We start from the raw sequence: 24,348 nt of genomic DNA on the forward strand, positions 1-24,348 counted from the left end.
TTTATTCGACTAAAAAGAAGCATTTTTAAGAAAACAGTTGGATTTTTGGAACAAAAAAAGTGCCCTTCAAAAATGTCGTTGAATTTTTTACTTAAAAAAAATCAATTTTCCACCGATTGGTCAAACTTTTAAACAGAAAATATTAAAGTTCAATAAAAATCAGCAGCACTTGAACGAAATAGTTTAATCAAAAAGGACGAATTTTCTATCCAAAAAGACCACTCGAAAATTAATTAAATATTCTGCCAGATAGATGACTCTTTAACAAAATAGTTGATACTTTAACAAAATAATTTAATTTTGAAAAAAAGACTTCAACTTCCAATTAAATTGTTAAATTCTAAGCCAAAAAATGAATTTTTCTAAAAGAAGATCAAGCAAGCACTTTAATTCCAAGAAAGAAAATTAGTTTTTACGGGAAAATATGATAGAGCATATTTCAGCAAAGATTTTTCATTCGATGGAGACAAAGAAGTCATTCAAATTGCTGATTATTCAATCCAAGAAGGCACATTCTCTCCAACAGATTTGTTTTTCCAACGAAAAAATTAATTCAGGAGCAAATAATTAAATTTCCTACGAAAATAATATAATTTTCAAACCAAAAATACGAATTTTATTTTAGAAAAACAGTTCATTTTTCAAGCCGAAACGGAAAAATTTTCTACAAAATAGTTAAATTTTCAATAGAAAAGTGGATTTTCAAGCAAATAGTTGGATTTCAAACCAAAACCTATCAGTTTTCAACCAAAAATTAAATAGTTCAATTTTTAGTTTAAGAAATTTATTTTTAATAGAAAATAATACAAAAAACAATGAAATACATAAGTTTTGAATGAAAAAAACGAATTTTTAACAGAGTAGTTGAAGTTGTATCTAATAAAATGAGTTTTTCATACACTAGCTTAAGTTTCAGCGAACTTGTTTAGTAATCAACCAAGCAGTTAAGTTGTTAACTAGAAACTATTGTATTTTCAGTATTTAATATTCAACGACCATTAAAAATTTAACTTTCTTGTTTAAAAATTTCAATTATTTCGTTGTTATCGCAACTGTTCAGTTAAAAAATAAACATGACGCACGACCAGGTTTTGTATTTGATGCGTTTTTACTAATCTCGAGCAGTAAATCTAACACCAACGATAATTGTATGTATTCGATGGGCAAGACCATTCTCCTTTAGAAAAACCAGCCTGGTTGTTATTCAAAAACCCTGGTTGTTACTAAATTCATAATGAATTCTAAATCCACCTTTGTGAGATAAAAATTTTCACAGACTCATACCCCTAGTTTTGTAAAAAAAATCAACTTACTTTATCTGTTTCGAAAGAATTTTTGGCTGCGTTATATTTCAGGGGGGGGGGGACTACAATTATCAACATAGGGGGGTCTTGGTGTGGGGCAAAATTCAAAAATCGGTAACGTAGTTCATGGAAAGTCTCTTACTACAATTCGTAAACTAAACCGACCTTAACGGTAGCTCTGCATATTCTGCATTAGTAGTAGGGCACCATCCTTAAAATCATAAGAGATGACGCGCTGAATGCTCTTTGACTGCTTTTTGAGATTATAGTATAGTAATAAATTCATTTTATTTAAAAGAATTGATTCCTTTATTATGCCCCTATTTTCGTGAAAAATCACCTGATTTTCCCTGCTTTTAAAGTGTCTGGTGCTATATCATATTTTGGTGGAGAAAGACACAACTACGATCCTTAACAATGTGGGGCTGGGGGGGGGGGGGGGGGGGGGGGGGGGGGGGGGGGTGTATAATCCCAAAATTGGTAACGTATTTTATGGAATGTCCCTTATTGCAATTAGTAAACTCAAATGACCTTGATCTTAGCTCTGCATACTTTGCAGGATAGTAGTAGGGCACCATCCTCAAAATCCCAAGAGATGAAGTTCCAACTGGTCTTTGACTGCTTTTTGACCGCTTAATTTGGAAGTAACGGAAGACTTAGCCAAGACGAATGATTTTTACCTGGTCAGGGATAGTAAATGAAAATCGTTAATAACACGTGATGTACCAGGTGTTGATTGAAGGTTCAAAAAACATCAGACTTGTAAATCTGACACGCAGTCAGCATCGTTTGACGCTCATTCAGAGCTTCTTACTCGGGTCTGGTCAACATCTATTATGTGAAACATATCACAATAGACCATGACGCAGCGCGGGATAATAATAATTGAACGTTTCAGTGGCTCAGTGGCTCTCTGACACAATAACGGGATTCCCCTGAATCGAAGCCGGAAGGGCATGGACCGAATTATTCGATAGGGCGAAGCACTTCTGCGAATCAAACATATCTCAAAATAATCAGAAATGCCTCGGGGCAAAGCTACTTTTTTCCAGCGAATGTTTTTTATTAATCTGGTTTATACCGATGTCCATCATGCTAATTGATTATGAGAAGACAAATCAGCAATAAGAATAATAATAATCGGTGGATGACTGTATGCTCAGAAATTTTGGACGAGAGATTGAATATTTAATCAGTTTTATATTTCAGACATCACATACTATCCTCTACTATCCTATTTTATTCTTTTTCAATAATTTCTCTTTTTTCCCTTTGTTAAAAGAAATAATAGGGTAACTATCCAAGTACTGTCGTATCAAGCGTTGGATTAGCTTGACTTAGATATTATTTTTATTATTTAATAAAATGAAATTAATTCTATCTTATTGAAAACATATACTATTTTAATTTCGATTTGGAATTCACTTCATTTAATTTAAAGGCTACTATTTGGTTAAAAATGTAATATCTGTATTGTTATTAAAAATGTAATCAAATCGTCATCATTTTTGGTAAAAATTTAGTTAATTGATTGAAGGTTGAACTATTTTGTTAAAAGTATAATTTTTTGGGTTAATGATGTATCACTTTGGTTAAAAATGTAAATTAATCCTTAAACATTTTTGTGTTTATTGCTAAAAAATTAATTTTCTGAAGTGAAAACTTAACTATGCAATGTTTGGTTCAAAATTAAAATCTTTTATGATAGAAAACTTAATCTTTAGTGTTAAGAATTCATCCTTTTCGTTAAAATTTTAACTATTTGGTTGAATATTCAACTGGCTTATTTAAATTTTGTTTCAAGACACATTATTTCAGTTGAAAAATAATCTCTTGTTGAAAATTCAACTACTTTATTGGAAATTCGTCTTTATTGGTTCAGAATTAATTTTTTTTACTGAAAATATAATTATTCCATGTTTTGTTGAAAATTGTTTTTGTTTAATTGAAAACTGATCTGTTCCAGTTTAAAAGGTTTAACTATTTGATTAAAAATTCACGTTTTCAGTTGGAAATTCATCTTTTTTATATAAAATAATGTTTTTGGTAGAAAATCGGTATTTTTTGTGACAAATCAAATCTTTTGGTTCAGAAATAATCTTTTTTAGTAAAATATTTACCTACTGCCTCTAAAAATTCGTCTTTTTTGTGGAATTTGATTTTGTCAATTCCAAATTCACATCCTTTTTGGTTCAAATATCAATTTTATCTCACATTTTTCTGTTTAAAATTCATCTTTTTGAGTAGAAAAGTAACTTTTTAATTCGAAATTAAATTATCTTTTAAAAGTTTTTTTTTGGTTTAAAGATGTTGCTATTTGGTTAAAAATTTAATTATTTTCTTGAAAAAGGATTCTTAAAAAGTCATCTTTCTTGGTCAAAACATTAACTACTTGGTTGAAAGTTGAACTGTTTTGCTATACTTTTTTATGAAGATTTGTTTCTTTAGTTGCAAATGTAACTTATTCATTGAAAATTTGTTTTATTTTTCAGCGCAATATTAATTTTTGTTTAACTGATTATTTAACTATTTAATTTTGTTTTTAATTATTCTTCCTTAGTAGAAGTTTAATATTCTTGTGTAAAAGTTCATCTCTTACGTTGAAATTTTTAGCTTTTAATTGAATATTAAACTCTACTCTTTAATTCTTCTTCTTTTCAAAGATTTATCATTTTAGTTGACAATGCGTCTGTCTGGTTAAAAATTTTATTATTTCACTCAAAAATCTATTATTTAGTTGAGGTTTCATTTTTTCAACTGATAATGTAACCATTCCATTTTTCATCGAAAAGTAATCTTTTTAATTTAAAATTGCTCTGTCATAGTTAAAAAAAATATTTAGTCGAAGTAACAATTTAATTTAGTGTACATTGCAAAATTCCAACAAATTTAACTAAGTAGTTCAATTTTGAACTAAATACTATCGTATTTTCAACATTTGACTACTAACGAAAAATAATCTTTTTTGGTTTAAAATTAACTTTGTTTTGGAAAAAATGAAACTTCTTGAAAAAAATTCACCATTTTAATTTGAAAATTCAAATATATGATTAAAAGCACAACTATTTACTTGCAATTTTTGGTTTCTTTAGAAGTTCAAATATTTGGTGGTTATTGCAACTGCTACGTTAAGAATTAATTTTTGTATTTAAAGATTTAAATATTTTATTGAAAGTTTAAAATATTCTGCCATTAAATATTAGGAATTCCAAATGTTATATATTGATTGCAATACATTATTCAGATTAATTTTATTATGAGAATTGATTCTACTACCATTTCCTTACTTTCGTAAAAAAATAACACCTTATTTTCTTTGCTTTTGCAAGAATTTTGGGTAAGTTACATTGATGATGGGGGGGGGGGGGTGCAAAATTGGAAAAGTAGTTTATAGATGGTCCCTTACTACAATTCGTAGACCCAAACGCCATGGACGCCAGAGATATAAACGAGCTTGTACTGCGCACGCGCTCTCTGAATTCTTAACAGTAGTAGTAGGGCACCATCTACAAAACTATTGAACTATTTCATTAAAAACGCAATAAACTTCGACTCTAAACCTACAATTATTTCATTAAAATAATTTATTCCCCTATTTTCGTGAAAAGCCACCCTATTTCTCAGGTTCTGTGATCATTTTGGGCTCTGAAGTCTAATATTTTAATATTTTAAATTTATTCTTGATTCATCAACGAAGCTACATTAGTTTAGGGGGGCATGGACGTTAGAGGGGAGGGCTATTAGAAATAACCCTAAATTGATAACGTAGTTTATGGACAGCCTCTGAGTAAGTTGTTAACTACGTTATTATGTTTTGATGAAGATAGTCGTGAACCTGCTTGTAGATTTGAATTTGAATAAAAATCGTTGCCTTTTCACGCCTTTGTTGAAAGGGTCGTATCGAATGATCGATTTTCCAGGTGAATTCACTCACCTCATTTTCCTTTGTCGGGCACTTATGCTTACCTGCTCTGACGAAATATCGTGTTTTCTGCTCTTAAGATGAACAAAGAGACTCGCCGCTCCACTTACAAACACCTTTCCTGATCCCAAGTAAACAAGGAACGGGCTTTAAGCTGTTCACAACCAACACCCGATCCTCGCATCTGGTGATCTTTCATCAGAGTCTCTTAGCCTAGATTGACACTCTGACAGACACACACTCAGGAAAAAATTTCCTGAAGCAACATTTTTTTCACATCAATTAACATTTTGTTGCATCAAACAAACTTTGGGTAATTCAACAAAATATTTAATTGTCCAAATCAAATTTTTAGTTGAATCAACTAAATACTCTATCTATCAGAAGATTTTGTTAAAACAACTTAAAAATTTGGTTGAATGTAGCAAATATTTTATTTCCCTATAATAACCATAATCTATGGTTGAACCAACCAAAATGTTATCGATTAAACCAAATCTTTTTAGCTCGGTTTTCAATCATAAAAAAAGAGTTGGCCTGAAACTTTTGCACGGCAGTGTACTTTGAAGTTTTTGGGTCACCGGATCGGAATTTGATCAGAGAATTTTCAATTTAAATTTCGCTTATTCAATATGACGAATTCAAAATTTTTTAATGGTCTACATTTTCTGAAAATAGGTATTCCAAGGTTTATGAGGTTATACATTTTAATATAGTGATCACATTTCTTATTCCAATATAGCTGATTAAAAAAGTAAATTAGAAATCTGAAAAATTTGAATTTTAGAAATTTTAATTTATTCCATTTCAAAAATATAGGATTCAAAATTCTATAACTTCAAATTGTAGATATTAAAATTCAAAGAGTTTTTCATTTTGACTATTTGAAATTAAAATATCTGTATTTTTGTTGAATGACACAAGATATTTCTTCAGATTAGACGATATAGAATTAAGAATTTAAAACATAATTTTTAAAACAATCAACATTGTTATTTATAAATCTTTAAAATTTTAGGATTAAAAACTTTTTAAATTAAATTGAAAAGTGATACAGGTTTTGAGTCTTACAATTAAAAAATCTGTAATTTTAATTATTCCAAATTTGTTTAAATTTATATTAAATATATTCACAATTTTAATGATTGACATTTTTAAATTCTTTAATTTTAAAGACTTGAGATTGATACCTCTTGAGCATATTAAAGAATTTTTAATCATACATCCTTGAAACGGGAGAAAGATTACAATTTTAAATCTTGAGAAACGAAAAATTCCCAAAAATTATTTAAAATTCCATCATTTTCGATTATTTAAAATAAATAAAAGAGTCTTCAATTTTTAATATTTGAAGTTGAAGAATTCTTCCTACAAGTCTTAAAAAACAATAAACATTCAAAATTATTGAATCTTCAAAATTACACACCTTTGAAATGCAAAACGCAAACATTGAAATCCATATTTTTTAATTGACAATTTATAACAAAAAAAAACAAGGATTTTTTAATTTAAAAGACTTACAATTTAAAGTTCTATACGTTGAAGAATTCTTTAATCGTAAAGATCTATAAAAAATAATTTTTAAATTGTGATAATTCTGATGAACAAAAGTACAGAGTTTTCAATTTTGAATCTATCAAATGAAAACTCGCAAAACTTTTAATGGTTGATTGTAAAGATTGAAAACTTTGTCATTTTAAGTATTTTAAATTGAAAGTTCGAAAATTTTAACAGTTAGAATTAAAAAGTGTTCGATTTATAAGATGTACAAATGCAAATTGCTCTATTTTTTATTTTTGAAAATCAGAAGTATATAACAGAATTCTTAATTTCCAAACTTAAAACTGGCCCAATTTTTATTTATATATTTTCAAAATAAAAAACTCTTCAAATTTAAATATTTACGATTTAAAGTTCTACCATTTTGAAGATTAACAATAAAAAATTCTTCAATTTGAACGATTTGCAGCTTAGAATTTTTTAATTTTAAAAATGTACAAATAAAAATTCTTGAATTGTGATGATTTTGAAGATGAAATCTCAAGAGTTTTCATAATCGTAATCTTTGAAATTGATTAAATTTTAAATCTAATCATCAGAATGATAGAAGTTCTAATTGATAATCTTAAATATTTTATAATTTTTTATTGTTGGCAGACTTCAAAATTAAGAATATAAATTTCTCTCGATTCTTTTGAAAATTGAATTTATCACGCTTTGTTTTAAAGTTTTTAAAATTTATTATGCTATTTGTTCCAATTTCAAGAAAAAATAGAAAAAATATGGCAGCGGTGGCATGTAACATAATATTATTTTAATTTGAAATGTATACCTTTCATTGTTTAATTTACTACAGTTGCAAACTAAATTAAAAAATGTAATACCGGTGGGATATAACTCAGTTTGATTCTTAATTAAAACCAATTTAAAGCCAAAATATGTTAATCATGATATAAATATTTACTTTGATATGCGCCTTTTATAATTTAAAGTATTTATTGCGCATGGAGAAAAAATTGAAAAAGGGTGGCAGCGGTGGGAAGTAATTTAGTTTTATTTCAAGCTAAACGGAATTGGAATAACATACATTTTTTGAGTTAAATTCTTAAAGAGAATACGCAGAAGCGTTTAAATTAATTTCTGAAATTTGTTTTTACTTGTACTAATAAACTGTCAAATTAGTTAGTGTCAGGAAAATAAATAGGCAAAAGCATTATGTGAACAGAAACATAAGGGATTTAATGTGGAAAAAGTGCATTCATGAATTTGACGATTATTATAGACAGATTATTCATTTTTATTTTGATATTACAAATATGAAATGATAGATGTCCTTTGAGTCACTGCGTTCCTGAACGAGTAGTCCTGCATATTGTGAGGGGTGTTTGTCAGAGATAAATAATCCCTATGACTGACAGCTTTTATATGAAGATTCAAGTGTTTGACGAATAGCTCGTATGAGAAAAAGTTGTAGCTGTAAATCCAAATGGGATGAGGGGAATTTTTTCTGTGATCATTAAACTCTAATTCGACGAAAAAATATGAAATGTTGAAACCAGATTTGTATCATCATATTTTTCAAGTTACAGGATTGACAACTTTGTATTAAACTTACATTGAGTTCACCATCTTATCACAACAAAACTTCTTTTAAGACTTGAGTTTGGAAGAGACTTCACATCTAAAATTCTCTTTAAAGAGGAGAATAAAAGGAGAATAAATTCTTTGAAATAAACTTAACAAAAAAAGAGTTAAATTTAAAATCGAAAAGGACTAAAATAAAATTGAACAAAAAGATTACATTTTTTTAAATAATTTAATTTCACACACAATTGTTAAATATTTAACGAAAATGATCAATTTTTAACATATTAATTCAATTTCACAATCACAATCACAATTGTTAAATATTTAACGAAAATGATGAATTTTTAACATATAAGTCAATTTTTAAACTAGTTCAGTACTCGATCAAGTAGTTGAATTTATAACGAAAAAGATTTATTTTCAACAAAAAAGATAATGTTCGATATTTCAAATAGAAACCAGTTTTAATTTTAAATCGAAAGCAGTCTAATTTATCGAAAAATTTGAATTTTCAACAAAGAAATTGGATTTTCAAGTAAATTGTTTTGTACATATTTTTATATTTAATTTTAGTATTTTTAGATGCCGAAGCAGAAAATTCAACCAAGCTGTTACATTTTTAAATGAAAAAGGCGAATTCAATAAAAAAAATTGCATTGCTAAAAGGACGAATTTATAACAAATACATAAATTATTCACCAAATTTTGAATTAACAACTCAAAACTATACATTTTCAACCAATAATCGAAATATTGCATTTCCAGTAGAAAAAATTAATTTCAGCCCTAAAAAAAATTAGCTTTCAACAAAATAGTTAAATTTTCAATCACAAATCGAGTAATTAAATTCCCATTTAAAAAAATTAAGTTTCAACAACAAATGATGAACTATCAACAAGATAGTTAAATTTTTAATGAAAAAATCAATATATAACTAAAATCATGAATGTTTAACCAAACAAATACATATTTAAATAAATAGGTACATTTTTTATAACAAAGATAAATTGTCAAAAAAGAGTTGAATCTTCAACTAGAGTATATTTATCAGTGAAAAGAATAAAATTTCAAACGTAAACAGAGAATTATCTAGAGAAATGTTGCATTTTTGACTAAAAAATATGAATTTTCAACCAAAAATATAATTTTTAGCCAAATAGTTGAATTTGCTTAAAAAAATAATAGAATTTTTAACCCAAAAAAACGAATTAAAAAAATGGAGAATGGTTAAACAAACTAGTGGTATTTTAGCTAAAATATTTCAATTACCCACCAAAAATGAAATAGTTAAATTTTACAGATGGAAGAATTGATAAAAAAATTCAGAGAAATATACTCAAACCATTGATCTGAGAGATGGTTTTCAATTAATAAACACAATTAATTGCAACTAATACTTTTCATATAAAAAGAATTTTACCAAAACACGTCAGATTTGAAACAAAATACATACATTTTCAACCAAATGTTCATTTTTTAACTGAAACAGATAAATCTTTAACCCACGTTAAAGTATTTAATTTTGTTGAAAAAAAAATCAAGAAAGGAAAGAATAATTTTGAAACAAATAGTTAATTTTTCAACTAAATCATCTTCTACAGGAGATCTTCAGCAAAAAAAAAATACACATTTCACCACAAATGGAATAATAAAATTTTCAATTGCAAAAATTAACTTCCAAGCAAAAAAGGCGCAATAATTGCATAGTTGAATTATAACTTAAGAAACTTATTTCCAAACAAAAAAGAATGAATAAATTTTTACAAAATTAGTTTAACTTAAATCAGGTAGTGGAACTTTCAATAAAAATATAAATTGTCAATGAAAAATTTAATCGTTTAAGATTAAATTAAAATCGATATATTAAAAAAAGGTAATAGCTCAAATTTCAGTTACAAAAATTAATTCAAATCAAAAATTAGTTTTCCACAAAATAGTCGAATTTTCAAACAATAAAATGAATTTATATAAAAGTGGTTCAACTTTTAACCAAGTAGTTTAAATTTTAACCAAGAAAGACGAACATTTATTTAACAATTTAATAATGTTAAGTAATATTTTGCGTTACGCATACCCCCCACCCCCCTAGGATACCCTAGTTTTTAAATGGCACCTTAAGAGAGTAGGATAAAAATAAAAAAGATTAAGAAACCGGAGTTTGAAAGATCATGAAGACGTCTAGGTCGACTTACGATATTTAATAATTCGTTCGATGCCACGAACATCTGCTGCCCTCCACAACCCTTTTCCTCCTCCTTCCTACCTCCAAGTGAATTTCGTCGGGGTGCATTGTTTAATTAATCATTTTGTATTAATAAAACCTTGCCTAATTGAATTTACTGATTTCACACCGTTAATATGAGTTTAATTTAAATTGAATGAAGTGTCGGCTCTCGGCCAACCACCCGCATTGCCCATCTCCCCGCCCCTCCAACCTCCGCCCTTCGTTTTCCAACCCCATCACACGGGACCCCTCGAATCGTCCTTTTTCTCTCCCTGTTTTATTGATCTTTATTCCGCGCTTGACTACCAAGGCCTTAAAACGGTTCACTAAAAGGTTACCTGTTTTTCATTCCACGCTGAGTTTGCTTTCTTTCAAATAAAAAAAAAGGTTTCCCCAAAAAAGCTTCACTTGTGGGAAAAATTTTCAGATATTGGTATCAGGGTTTTCGCTACGGCTTAAATTGTTATTTCCATTAAGCAAAATGTACTTTTACAGCATCAGATATAGCCGGGAAATCCCATTTATTTTCCAGAATATCCTTTTCCAAAATATATCGCAGATTATCCTAAGGATATCCTGTTATTGATCCATTAATGCCAAGACTCTTCTTAACTAATACTAATTCCATAATTTGGTTTATTCCTGGAATTTCAAATATATATGCACCTTTTTCCAGAAATTTTTATACAAATTATAATATTATAGAGAACAATAATGGTAAAAATCTCTCTTAGGTCACTTCCAAATTTATGAAAATAATTTGCTTTTATAATTTGTTTATAATTATAAAAAGATAGAATTCGAAATAGACCGAATACTCGAGATTTACATAAAGCGGAATTTTTTTCGACGGATTATTGTCCAGTGGATTTTTGACCAACATATTTTTGTTGATCTTCATTTTTGCAGGCATCCAACATAAGTTGATCAACGCTTGACTCCAAGGCCTCCTCCTTCTCCTTTTTGTTTATTTATTTTGTCTTTTTTTTTGTAATTATTACACAGCCACACAAAAAAAAGTGTGCGGATCTGGTAGCAAGACACACGTATTCCTATGGATTTGGGGCGCTGAACTCAAATTCGGTATCACAAATCACCCATCACGTCATGGTTGAGCCATAACCTCAAAAAATGACGAAAAATCATGTACTGAGGCAAATAAATTTCAAAAGAATGCCAGTGATGCAAATTTTTATTTGAAAAACATGTCGACAACTGTGAAGGATCAACCCTTGCCTGATATCAACTTATTTAACATAAATTTACCCAACAGAACCTGACCTCACCTAACCTGAATTAACAGAAATTTATTGAACTACACGTAAAGCTCTGGAAGCATATTTTCCCAGTAGCAAATGTGTGCTACATCGAATGGGTCAACTCGAGCCTAGCCTAGAAATAAATCTAACCTAGCCGAACTTAACCTAACCTCACGAAACACAATTAAACTGATTAAACAATTAAACCGTTGTCTTTGCGGTACCGTTTGAATCAGCTTGGGCTTAAACTGCAAAGAGGTCGAACCTAACCTAATCTAAAATAACCTGACCTAACCTAACCTAACTTAACTTCACGTAACACAATTAAACTCATTGTGTTCTCCCGTTGTCTTTGCGGTAACGTTTCATTCAGCTGCGGCTTAATCTACATAGAGGCTTAACCAATCCTAACCTAACAAAACCTGACCTAACATAACCTAGCCGAATGAAATTTAACCACACGTGTAGCTATGTAAGCTAACGGTTCTCAGTCTTTAATGTGTGCTATATTTAATAGGTTAACTCGATCTTAACCTACAAATAAATATAACTTAACACAACGGGACAACATAATCAGTTTAATTGTGTTTCGTGAGGTTAGGTTAGGTTAGGCTAGGTTAGATTTATTTCTGGTTAGGCTCGAGTTGACCCATTCGATGTGGCACACATTTGCTACTGGGAAAATATGCTTCCAGAGCTTTACGTGTGGTTCAATAAATTTTTGTTAATTCAGGTTAGGTGAGGTCAGGTTCTGTTGGGTAAAGTTATGTTAAATAAGTTGATGTCAGGCAAGGGTTGATTCTTCACAGTTGTCGACATGTTTTTGAAGTGAAAATTTGCATCACTGGCATTATTTTAAATTTTATTTGCCTCAGTGCATGATTTTTCGTCATTTTTTGAGGTTATGGCTCAACCATGACGTGATGGGTGATTTTTGATACCGAATTTGAATTCAGCGCCCCAAAATCCATAGGAATACGTGTGTCTTGTTACCAGATCCGCACACTTTTTTTTTGTGTGGCTGTGTTATCAAATCACAATAAAAAAAATTTGTAAAAATAATCACCAACCTTTCAGCATTCATACAGCATCTTTATCAATTTAATTATTGTAGATGAATTTGTGCTAAATAAACACAATTTCTTGCAGAAAATAATTTTTATAGAAAATTTGCAGAATTAAAATTGACCAATTAAAATTTTTATGGAGAAATTTTCAACTTTAAAATTATGCAATAATATTTTTCATAAAAAAATCTGCAGAGTTAAAATTATTGTAGATATACATTGATTTTGGACATTACATTTAATCGAAACATTCATAAAATTACAATTGTAGAAGTTACATTAAAAATATAATTACAATTTTCTAGTTATTTTTAATGAATCAATCTACATTAAACATACTCATTAGAAAAGCTGTACTCAGCCCAATTAACAAATAAAAATTGTTTCAAAAATTAGACACAAGTTGTAAAATGCCAGAATTCCATAATTCTCTCGAGCTTTCCGACAAATCTTCAAAAAGCACATTTTTCTGCCTTGTTATAGTCAAAAGTTACATTTAAACAATAAAAACTCGTATAAACAATTAACAAAAAATATATTCGTTCCTTTTGATATTTTATATTGCCTAATTAGTTTATCTTGTAATGCTGGTACCAATAATTTCTCATACAATGTGAGAAAAGCGTTGTTTAAGAAAATAAAAATTGATTAAACAATTAATAATGCATATTTCAATGCATATTCTTCATAAGGGCTAAAAATTTTAATTAAATAATAGATTAATTTTCTTTATTTTATAGTAACGAACTTTGAATAAAAATGCGTATTTCTTCTATTTAAAAAATCTCTCACTAGGAAGCGCCACTTATATCTGTTCGAGCTTGCAAGATCTATAGAACCCTCTGATAGCTTACAAACTCATGGGAGGGGCAAATGTGGAGGCCGAACCACGAACTCCGCCCCTCGAACGCTCTTCTTGCCAGTTAATCAGCAAGCTATCTTGCATGTCCAAACTGTTTACTTCGATGTGCGATCTGCTTATGTCGCAATTTTTCACACCGTTTTTTTCATAATGTACCTTTTCCTTCACTTTTATTTAGCAATTCATACATGCCTAATATTTGTGAAAGCGAATTCTCTTACTGCACACTTTACACACAAAAAATACTGGTACTTCACTTACCCGTGCAGAAATTCCAATTTGGATCTGATCGGGGCCAGATCGGACAGAATTTTGCCCAAATCAGGCTATCTAGATGGGGCCAGACTCGAAATGAAACGCGATGCCCGATCGGGGCCAAAACGGTGCGCCCAGAGATAACCATGCCTGGCCCCGATCGGGCCCATATTAATTTATTTTTCTTATTCCTAATTAAGAACGATTCTTAAATTAAATAATATTAAAATCGAATATATCAACTCCTTAACTGATGTTTGAGAATATAAATATTAGGTTATCTAACTGTCAGATACCATCGTGATATGAAAAAATTGGAGTATGTCAGACACTTTTTTTTTCGAGCAAATGGAAAAAGTCAAACGAAGCAATATAACAGCCAGCATTTGTGTATGATAAACCATTTAAGTATTTTGCAATATGTTTTTGGTTTAAATTTCTAAATTGAAGTTGCTTTCAATTTCTATATTGAACTTAATTGTGGTAAGTTATTTTGAAATAAGTGGATTATAATATCGCACTGGCTCTTTAAGTTATTTTTACAAAAGCGAATATAAATAAGAAGGTTGTATTTACATTCAGATTGTATCAAACCACCTAAAAATATGTGAAAATAAATATTTTTATGACGTCATTGTTGATCTAATTCGTTTTCACATTCAACAAATGAAATATTACTTTTGCTACTTTTCTTATAAATAAATAACCTCATTTCGAGGTTAGGTTTCATCTTAAAATTCTTAATAAATTTACTTATTATAGTCTTAAGTATGTAATTCAGGAATATTTTGAAGTACACTATACCTACGCACTTGTCTTGTGCTCACTTTTGGCATTTTTGCCCACTTATTTTGTCACTTTTACAAATAATAATTGAAATATTTTTCACGCTTGACACTTTACATTGAAACTTGGGCGATTTGAAGTCAACCCACTTTAGTCTCCAGAATTAATGGAGCGCCATCTACTCGCTTGGTCTAGAGGGGGCCAAATTTAACAACCACAAAATTGTGTGCCCGATCTGGCCCAAATCGGAAATAAGGCAAACATTTGGCAATTTCTGTATGGGTAAGTTTGGGCTTGAATAAAACTTGGTATCATTTAGGACTCGAACATAAATAAAAACTTGTAAAGATCCAAAAGGTTGCTTTTGGAGACTCGAAAGACTTCCTTTTGAAACCCAAAAGTCTTCCTTTAGAGAACACTTGAAACCAAATCGACCGCTTGAAAATTGGGGATTGCAAATTAGAGATTTACATTTTGGAGAGCCAAAACGCTTCCTTTGGATACCCCAAATAATTCTTTTGGAAACCCAAAAGACTTCCTTTAGAAACCTTAAAGGCTTCCTTTAGAGAAAACTTGAAACCAAAACAACCGTTTGCAAAGTGGGGTTGGCAAGTTAGGGATATAGAGAATTTTTCGATCGACAATTCAAGACGAAAAGTTTCTTTCATATGAATACGCCTTTATGCATACAAGTTTGTTTTATAATCTGAAAATGATATTTATGAACTCATAATATTTATTCTGATTCTGATTTTTGTACTTTAAATCCCCTCATTATATTCTGTAGGCAATGCGAAAAGAGGTTCTTTGAAAGAGCATCAATTATATTCGGGTTCCTTTGGAAATCCAACTCAGGTCTCCTTTGGAACCAATTTATCGTTTCAGTTTCATTTTTTAACAGGAGGGGTTCCTATTGGTTGCAGCTCCTTATGATCCAAAAATTGGTTCCATTAGAAATTCCAGTCTTATAAAATTGTACAATTTCGCAAAAAATGTCCTCTAAAGGTTGCATTTTTCAACATTGTGTAAGTGAAGATGTACAATTGAGCCGCCGCATAGTATAACCAGACATAAAGTTTTTCCCGCACCAAGGGCCGCCCATTGTTAGTCGAAATATTTTATGTGGGGTTATACCCCATGTAGAAACCGTCCCGTTTGTCCCCATTTCAATTAGGGCAGTAGTCAGAATCTCACTTGAACAACTGGACTAGTAATTTCTAATCAGGACCCTTCAAGACACTACTTAAAGTTTGTATTCCTTATGACTAGAAAAACTATGTGCGTGTAGTTAGGCCCTAATCTTGTTTTTGGGCCATTTAGTTAGTTCCTGATTAAGATAAAAGAATAAAAAAATTCTAGTTAGACGATGGCCGAGGCTTAATCAGAAATTGGTTGGTGTTAAAATATTTTTATTTACTACGTTGCTGATAAATCTTTTTTTACGTTAGAACCTTCTTAGAAGTTCTAGATAGATCCCGGCTAAAGCAGCGTTACAGAACTAGTCTGGCCCTCCCCATTTTTCCCTGTCAGCACTCGATCAGAAATATGGAAAACTAGCCGAGGCCCTTATAAATCTCAATCGCAATTTCCAACTATGATTAAAATATTTATATTGATACAAAATAATTTTAAAATTTTTCAGGAGCTTCAACCTTACTATTAAATAATTATGATAAATACGAGAGTAGCAATTTCAGAATGTTTAGTTCAATGGTTTGGTTAAACACACAAATGTTTTAATAATCTAAACAGAAAGCGGAAATGAAACTTGACAACTAGAGTTATATAACACTAGTCATAGAGAAATAAAGGCATATAGGAGATACTGATACAATTCTCTTGATCGAATAAAAAATTTATCTATAAATAAATTATTGAATTGGGAAGTTAAAAGAAAATTTCTAATTACATAATCAAAAGTTAGAATAATGAGCTTCGGGAAATTTTTCTCAGACATATTTTATGGTTCAGATAATTTTGGCGTCAATAAATTGTATTTTGCGGCAAAACATTTTTTATATATTAAATAAATAGTATAACATTTTACTATTTCTAGAAGTGTGCAATGCTTTTTCGAATTTTTGAGAGAAATTTAGACACGTTTGGAACATTTGATTTTTTGAAATAAGAAAATCTACCTTCACATCAAACCGGCTGAATGTCTTTTTATCATTTTAATTTTTAAAAATCGCAATTACTTGTTTCTTAAGGAAAAAATGGTGCTAAAAGTCAAATCGAGTATTCGGAAATATTCTAAATTGTCATAATAGTTTGTAAATACTCTCAAAAATGTAATATAATTAAGAAAACAAAACACTAAATACACGATAACAGTTGTTCATCACTTGGCATAATACACTTTCGCACTAATTTGAGAAATTCGCAACAGATGGCAGCACACCCATCCCCAATTCTCGTTTTTTTCTAATATTATATTTGACCAATAACCATTCTGTGACTATTCGTGTATTTTTTTTTAATGCGACCTGGAAAAGCGGTTGAAAATATGCCCAATCACTCCTTTGTGACCAGTCCGTATTTTTTAAAGGGTAACCTGGAAAAGGAGTTTGGGATATTACCACTTATCACTCTGCTGTAACCAGTCACTAATCTAAATTTTTTAAGTTTGATCTGGAAAAGGAGGATCAAAATGTGACCATTAACTTTCCTTTGTCCAATCAGTGGTAATTTCTTTCTAAAGAATGACTTGGAAAATGGGTTCAAGAAATAACTCCTAATTCTGCTATAACCAGTCTCTGCGACGTCTTTTCTTAAGAGCGACCTGGATAGGGCTTCGAGATATAACAAATGACTTTTCTGTGAAAAATCACTAATTGCATTTTTTAAAGATTTCCTGGGAAATAGGTTCAATATATGACCAATCATCCTTTTTTTTACGAGACCCGGTGACATATTTTTTTAAGAGCGACCTGAAAAAAGAGTTTGAAATTTGACCGCTCACTTTTTTGTGAGAAGTCACTGGCACGTACTTCTTAAAGGGTAAACTGGAAAAGGGGTTCAAGAAGTGATTTATCACTCTGCTGTAACCAGTCACTGAACGGAATTTTCTTTAAGGTCTACCTGGAAAAAGAGGATCAAAATATGACCAATCACTTTTTTGTGGCCAGTCAGTGATAATTATTTCTTAAAGGGTGACCTAGAAAATGCATTCAAGAAATAAATGATAACTCGGCTATAATAAGTCACTGACATGTAATTTTTTTAAGATGAGCTGGAAAAAAGGGTTCGAGATATGACAAATTACTTTTATGTGAACCGTCACTAAACGCATTTTTCAACAATTTCCTGAAAAAGGGGGCCAATATATATAATCAAATGACGAGTCTGAGAACATTCACTTAACACATTTTTTAAAAATTCCCTGGAAAAGTGGATCAATATATTACCAATCACTCTTTTTTTAACAGTCCCTGATACATTTTTTTTTAACTGGGCTGGAAAAAGGGTTTGAGACATGAGCATTAAATATTTTGTGATCAGTCACTGGCACGTATTTTTTCAAGCGTGACCTGGAAAGCGTGATCAAAAAATGACGTATCATTCTGCTGTAATCAGTCATTAACACACATTTTTAAAGGTTAAACTGGAAAAAGAGGTTCAGAATATAAACAATCACTTTTCTGTAGCCAGTTAATGAAAATTATTTTTTTGAAGGTAACCTAGAAAATTGATTCAAGAAATGATTAGTAACTGCTATAATCAGTCACCGGCCATTTTTTTAAAGGTGACCTGGAAAGGGTACGAAATATTACAAATTGTCTTTTCTCAAACAGTCACTAAATAAATTTTTTAAGATTTACTGGAAAAGGGATTCGATACCAATCACTTTTTTTAACAGTCCCTGATAATTATTTTGAAAGTAATGACCAACAAAAAGAAGATCCGAATATAACCACTCACTCTTTTGTTATCAGTCACTAACAAGTATTTTTTAAAGGCGACCTTGAAAAGCATTTTTTAACGTGACCACTTCATCTTTTGTGGACCTTTTGTTAACCTGGAAAGGAAGTTTAATAAATTACTAATCACTTTGGTTTAACCTTCATTAATAGATCTTTTTTAAGAGTGACCTGAAAAAATAGGATCAATATATGACCAATCACCTTTCTGTGACCATCCAGTGATAAGTATTTTTTTAAGAGTGACCTGGAAAAAGGGTTTCAGATATGATCATTCACTTTTCTGTGACTGGTCACTGACGCGTATTTTCTAAAACGTCACCTGCAAAGGGAGTTTAATAAATTACTAATCATTTTGTTTAACCTTCATCGATACATATTTTTTAAAAGTGGCTTGGAAAAATAGGATCAAAATATGACCAATCACTTTTTTGTGACCATGCAGTGAGAAGTATTTTTTTAAGAGTGACCTGGAAAAGGGGTTCGAGATATGATCATTCACTTTTCTGTGAGTAGTCACTGAGAAATATGTATTACTTTTAAGAAATCTTGCCTGAAAACGAAAATTCGTTAACACAAAACTGAGCTGGACTAAAAAAATATAAGTTCGGTAAAATTTACCGGACACTAAAGTAAAATTCGACAAAAAGTACCGGAACTGTATAATAAGCGAATAAATAATGGAAATCGATAAGGATGTTCATTATTCAATGCGATTGACATAATTGAATTAACGCACTTCAATTCGATCAAACTGTCCTTAAGGACAGGAATACAGAGTGATTTGCATCTCTCACTGACAAGATGGGACGGGGAACTGTCGTGGAGTTTTAATGGGTGTCAGCTCATTGGGAAATCTGCGAACGTCAAGAGAAATTAAGACTAAATTATATATAGTAGAAAAAAGTTGATATCTAGTCAGCCCTTTACGGTTTTGGCTTTTTCCCAGTGCCCAGTATAGGAAAATTTAATTTTTAATGCAATTGAGAATCTTTCCATTATTTAGGAAAAATCCCCGTGTAAAGTCATATTTACATTATGTATGGTGATTTTCCCAATCACGAAGGGTATGAAGAAACTCTATGATATTTTGGGAACTTTGTTAATTTTTAAGTAATTTTAACAGTAAAATGTGGGAAGTAACTTACCATATAATAGGGAATTTCTCCCCAACCATTGATGGGGTTTCTATTGAAATTAAAAAAAAATATGTTTTAAACATTTGTGGGAAATTATCATTTTGTATATGAAACTTTCTCAACAACGTTAGAAAATAAGGAAACTTTAGAACATTATGTTAATTACACTTTTTTTACTAAAAGTATAAATCATCAACCAAGAAGAAACTTCAATAATATTTATTTCAATAATATTTAAACTTCAAAAGATTTTAATTTTTAAAAATAATGAGTGAAATTCATTAAAAATTACAGACAAATTTTTCACAAAATGGTTCAATCATCAACCCAACCAGATTCATTTATTTTTAACGAAGCAGATACATTTTTAACCAAAAAAGATGAAACTACTACCAAAAGAGATGAATTTTCAAAGATATTTGAAGCCAAGGGAATTTTTTTTTTAATTTAGAAATTAGAATACAATGTTTTTTTCAACATTTTTTGAATTCTTTAAAAAAAAATTTTAATCTTCAAAAAATTAATTTAAAATAAAAATGAAAATACCTATAACAGTTTTCCTGGTATCTTAAGAGAAGCGTTTTATTTTCTTAAAAACATTCCAATTTTTTTAAAATCTTTAACAATCTACATTTTTTTAAAATGTTTTTAGATCTTTTCAAAACTTCTAAGTCTTCTGATTATACTCTAAAACTGGTGGAATTTTTCCTAAAACTGATTTTAAATTCTGTAAAATTGAAATAAAATTTTATAATCTGCAAGATTCTTTTTCAATAGTAAAAATAGTAAAAAATGTTATTTTTTTTATTATTTCGTCATTCATTTTCAATATATTTTTTTAAATGATGTAGAGTTTCTGAAAATAGAACCAAGAACCCATTGACCAAATTTAAACAAACACCTTAACATTTTCCTATTGAAAATTTAAAAAAATGAATAAAGAAAAACTCTTCTTAGTTTTATTTTCAGGAATTCTGCACATTAATTTGATTATTGGACATTATATAGGATTTTGAATTTGATTTTAATCTCATTTAAATTTCTTTAATTTTTTCAACTTAGAAAAGTTTTTTATTTTCTTGATGCCCTTCAGAATACTTAAAAAGTGTGGATTTTTTAAATCTTGAACAATCTACATTTTGTTTTGAATTTATGGAAATCTTCTCAAAACTTCTGAACCTTCTAAATATCTACTAATATTATGATGTAGAATTTTTCTAAATTTGTTTTAAAATTATGCATAAAAAAAATGTTCTAAAATTTTCAAGATTCTTTTCTTTCAGTTAAGGGAATCTTTTTAAATCTTTAAAACTCTTTTAAAAATTATACAAAATTTGATTGACAATTTTTCACAGGATTCACGAGAGTTTTTTTTATTGCCTTAATACCTTTCGAGATCCCTAAAAAGTTAAAAAAAAACTTATTTTGCAATTTTCGAAACCTTAAATTTTGCTTTAAAAAATTTGCAATATTTAATAATTTTAAATTATTTTTGGAATTTTTCTAAAATTTCTAATATGTTTTCAAAAATCATTCAAATTTTTCTTAAACTGGTTAAAAAATCTTTTAAAATTAACAAAATTGCCTGCAAATCTTCAAAAAAATTTATACATTTTTAGAAACTATTTGAAATGTAGTTTTAGAAATAAAACATTATTTGACATTTTCCTAGGAATCTTATGAAAAATTTTTATTCTATTAAAGTCTATCCAAATTCTTGAAAAGCTACTTTTTTCGAAAACTTCAGAAATCTACATTTTGTTTTGAATTTGTTGAAAAATCTCTAAAGACTTAAATTATTTTCGAATCTTTTCAAAACTTCTAAATATCTTTTAAAATGGAAAGTGTTTCGTCGTTCCGAATTTCGAGGACGAGAAGACTTAGCCTTTAAATTAAATTAAAGTTTTCCTAAAACTGATGTAAATCCTCAAAAAGTAAAAAAAAGTTTCTTGAATTCTTTCAATTTTTTCAACACATTTCGATGTATTTAAAACTTTCATTTGCACTTTCAAAATAAGACTTAAATTAATTTAAAAAATTTTCAAAAATTTTATTTTGTCGGTACCAGTGTTTGTTTTGATTTTTTTCCGAATTTCCTTTTTCTTTTCTCTTTGAAAGATTGGAAATATTTTTAGAAATTGTGGTGCGGAAGCAAACTGTTATCATTAGAATTATTTTCCAATATTAAAAAATTATTTAGTATTAGAATTTTTTGTCAATAATGCTTCGAAATTATCACTCGTATAATTATAACAAAAACTGTCTCAAACTTTTTTGCCAGACACTCTAGTCAGGACTTTTCAAATTATAAATTAAAAACTCTTCTTTAATAGATTCATAAAAATTTTTTAAATCCAATAGATCAAAGGACAGTTCTATCGAACCTGATGTTCGCGTACCTACATTAGGATAAGATCTTTATGGCGTAATGGTGTTAGTGCGGGTGGCTGTCCGGTTTTTCCGAGTAGTAAGGGGTCTGGCCCACGAAGTTTATTCAGTCCGCCAAACTTTGTAGTACACCGTGTCCACCGCCAGAGGGCAGGAGTCCTTCGGACAAGAGGTAGAACCGGAACCGAATGCCGAGTCCGGATATAACCTTCCCGCTCGCGCACACATACACGGGTCGCGCTTTGTCCATTCTCTCGGACGCAATTAGGGTGGGTTTCGGTCTCAACCCCCACGGGGGTGCCCTCCGCTAAGTAGAAAAGCTTGTATCCAACCCCGGACCTTGAAAGGAGATGGGTTGGCTGGCTGGACTCTCGGACAGACCGACGTACTGACAGCAGCTGACTACTGGACGAACCAACTAACCCCCAACCTCCAACCCCCAAGCCTATGGTCAGCCATCGTCTCCACCCTTGTCACCCCGTTCCGGTTCCTGGACTTACGCCACTCTCGTTACTCTGCTTCAAGACAAACATTATCTGGGAATCTCGTGTTCAAACTCGCTACCTAGTTTCGATCGGTCACCAAGTCGCTATTCCCTACACGAAGACGCATGTCTTACAATTTGCTGCTGCTCCCTTTTTAAGGAAAGATGTGTAGGAGATTAGACATTCTTTTCAAACCTTTTCGATCCTTTTCAATCCGTATTTCGACCAACTTTGATTATGTAATAACCTTGTACGCCTTTTCCAACTTCAAATGAGACATTCATGCTTCTCTATAATAATCTCTAACAAACCTGTACTACTTTCCTTTTTTACTTACATCCTCTTTCATTTTTGAGTTACCTGATATATTCCATTTCTTATCCTTTTGAAGGTTTCGTAGCCCAGGGCAGGAACCATTATAGTATCGGTCAGGTATCTGTCCATTTTTCTTACTTTTTCCCGGGAAGGGAAGTAAGAGTTAGAGAAGCGAGGAAAGTGGAAGGAGGTGATGAAAGATGGAGGAAACCGGGGGCAGCAAGTGAAGTGGAAGTGAGGATGAGTAGGGAGGGGAAGTTGAGACAATTTTGAATAGTTCTATCGGAATAATATTCTATTTGGAAATATTATTTTGTCGGACTTTTTCACGGAATCGAAGCAGGACTGAAGAAGCGGAAAGTATGGAACTAGTAGACGTGAAATAAGGGAAGTAGGGGAAGTAAGGGAACTGTGGGAGAATTAGATGAGTGGAAGAAGGTGAGTGAAATGAGAAAAGTATTGATGAAAGGAAGGGGAGTAGCGTTATGGGTAGGAAAGAATTGCGGATGAATAGGAGAATATATGAGAGTGGAGGGAAAGTAGGGATAAGGAAGTAGACAAAATTTTACAGTCAAATCGAAATAATTATATATTTTAAAATTTTATTTTATGGCACTATTTTTTCACGAGATTGAAAATAGAAAAAGTGAGTGGAGGAAAAGTAGGCGGAGGGGAAATATAGAAAATGATAGTGAGGAAGGGAAAGTAGGAGAACTGAAGAAAGTAAGGGAAGCGGACATAGGGAAAGTGAGGAAAGTGCAAATAGGGAAACTGAGGACAGGGAAATTAGATGGATGAAGTGGGGAGGTGGACAGAAGGGAAGTGAGAATGAGTTGGACAAAGGATTGAAAAGAGGGAATGTAAGGGTGAGTAAGTGAAGAAAATCTTGAATAGTTGCATTTCAATAGTAGCATTAAAAATATTATATTATAATTTAAAATCAGTTCACCTTTCATGAACAAAAATTAAATGATTTTATTTTGAAATTTCGAATTATTAGATATTACTTATTTTCTAAAACTTGTCTCTCACGTCAACAGCTACATTTTTTTCATTTTGCTAATTTTTTAACAAATGAAGTACTTAAAAAGACAATAGGACTTAAAGAAAAGCTTTCAGCATAGGATTTTAGGAAGCAAACTTCCGTAATTTCTCTGGTATTTTATACATTTCATAGGATAGGATAGGATATGGTATGGTATGGTTACGTATGGTACGGTATGGTATGGTTACGTATGGTATGGTATGGTATGGTATGGTATGGTATGGTATGGTATGGTATGGTATGGTATGGTATGGTATGGTATGGTATGGTATGGTATGGTATGGTATGGT

This window comes from Belonocnema kinseyi, chromosome 7 (assembly GCF_010883055.1).
Source record: "Belonocnema kinseyi isolate 2016_QV_RU_SX_M_011 chromosome 7, B_treatae_v1, whole genome shotgun sequence".
Lineage (NCBI taxonomy): Eukaryota > Metazoa > Arthropoda > Insecta > Hymenoptera > Cynipidae > Belonocnema > Belonocnema kinseyi.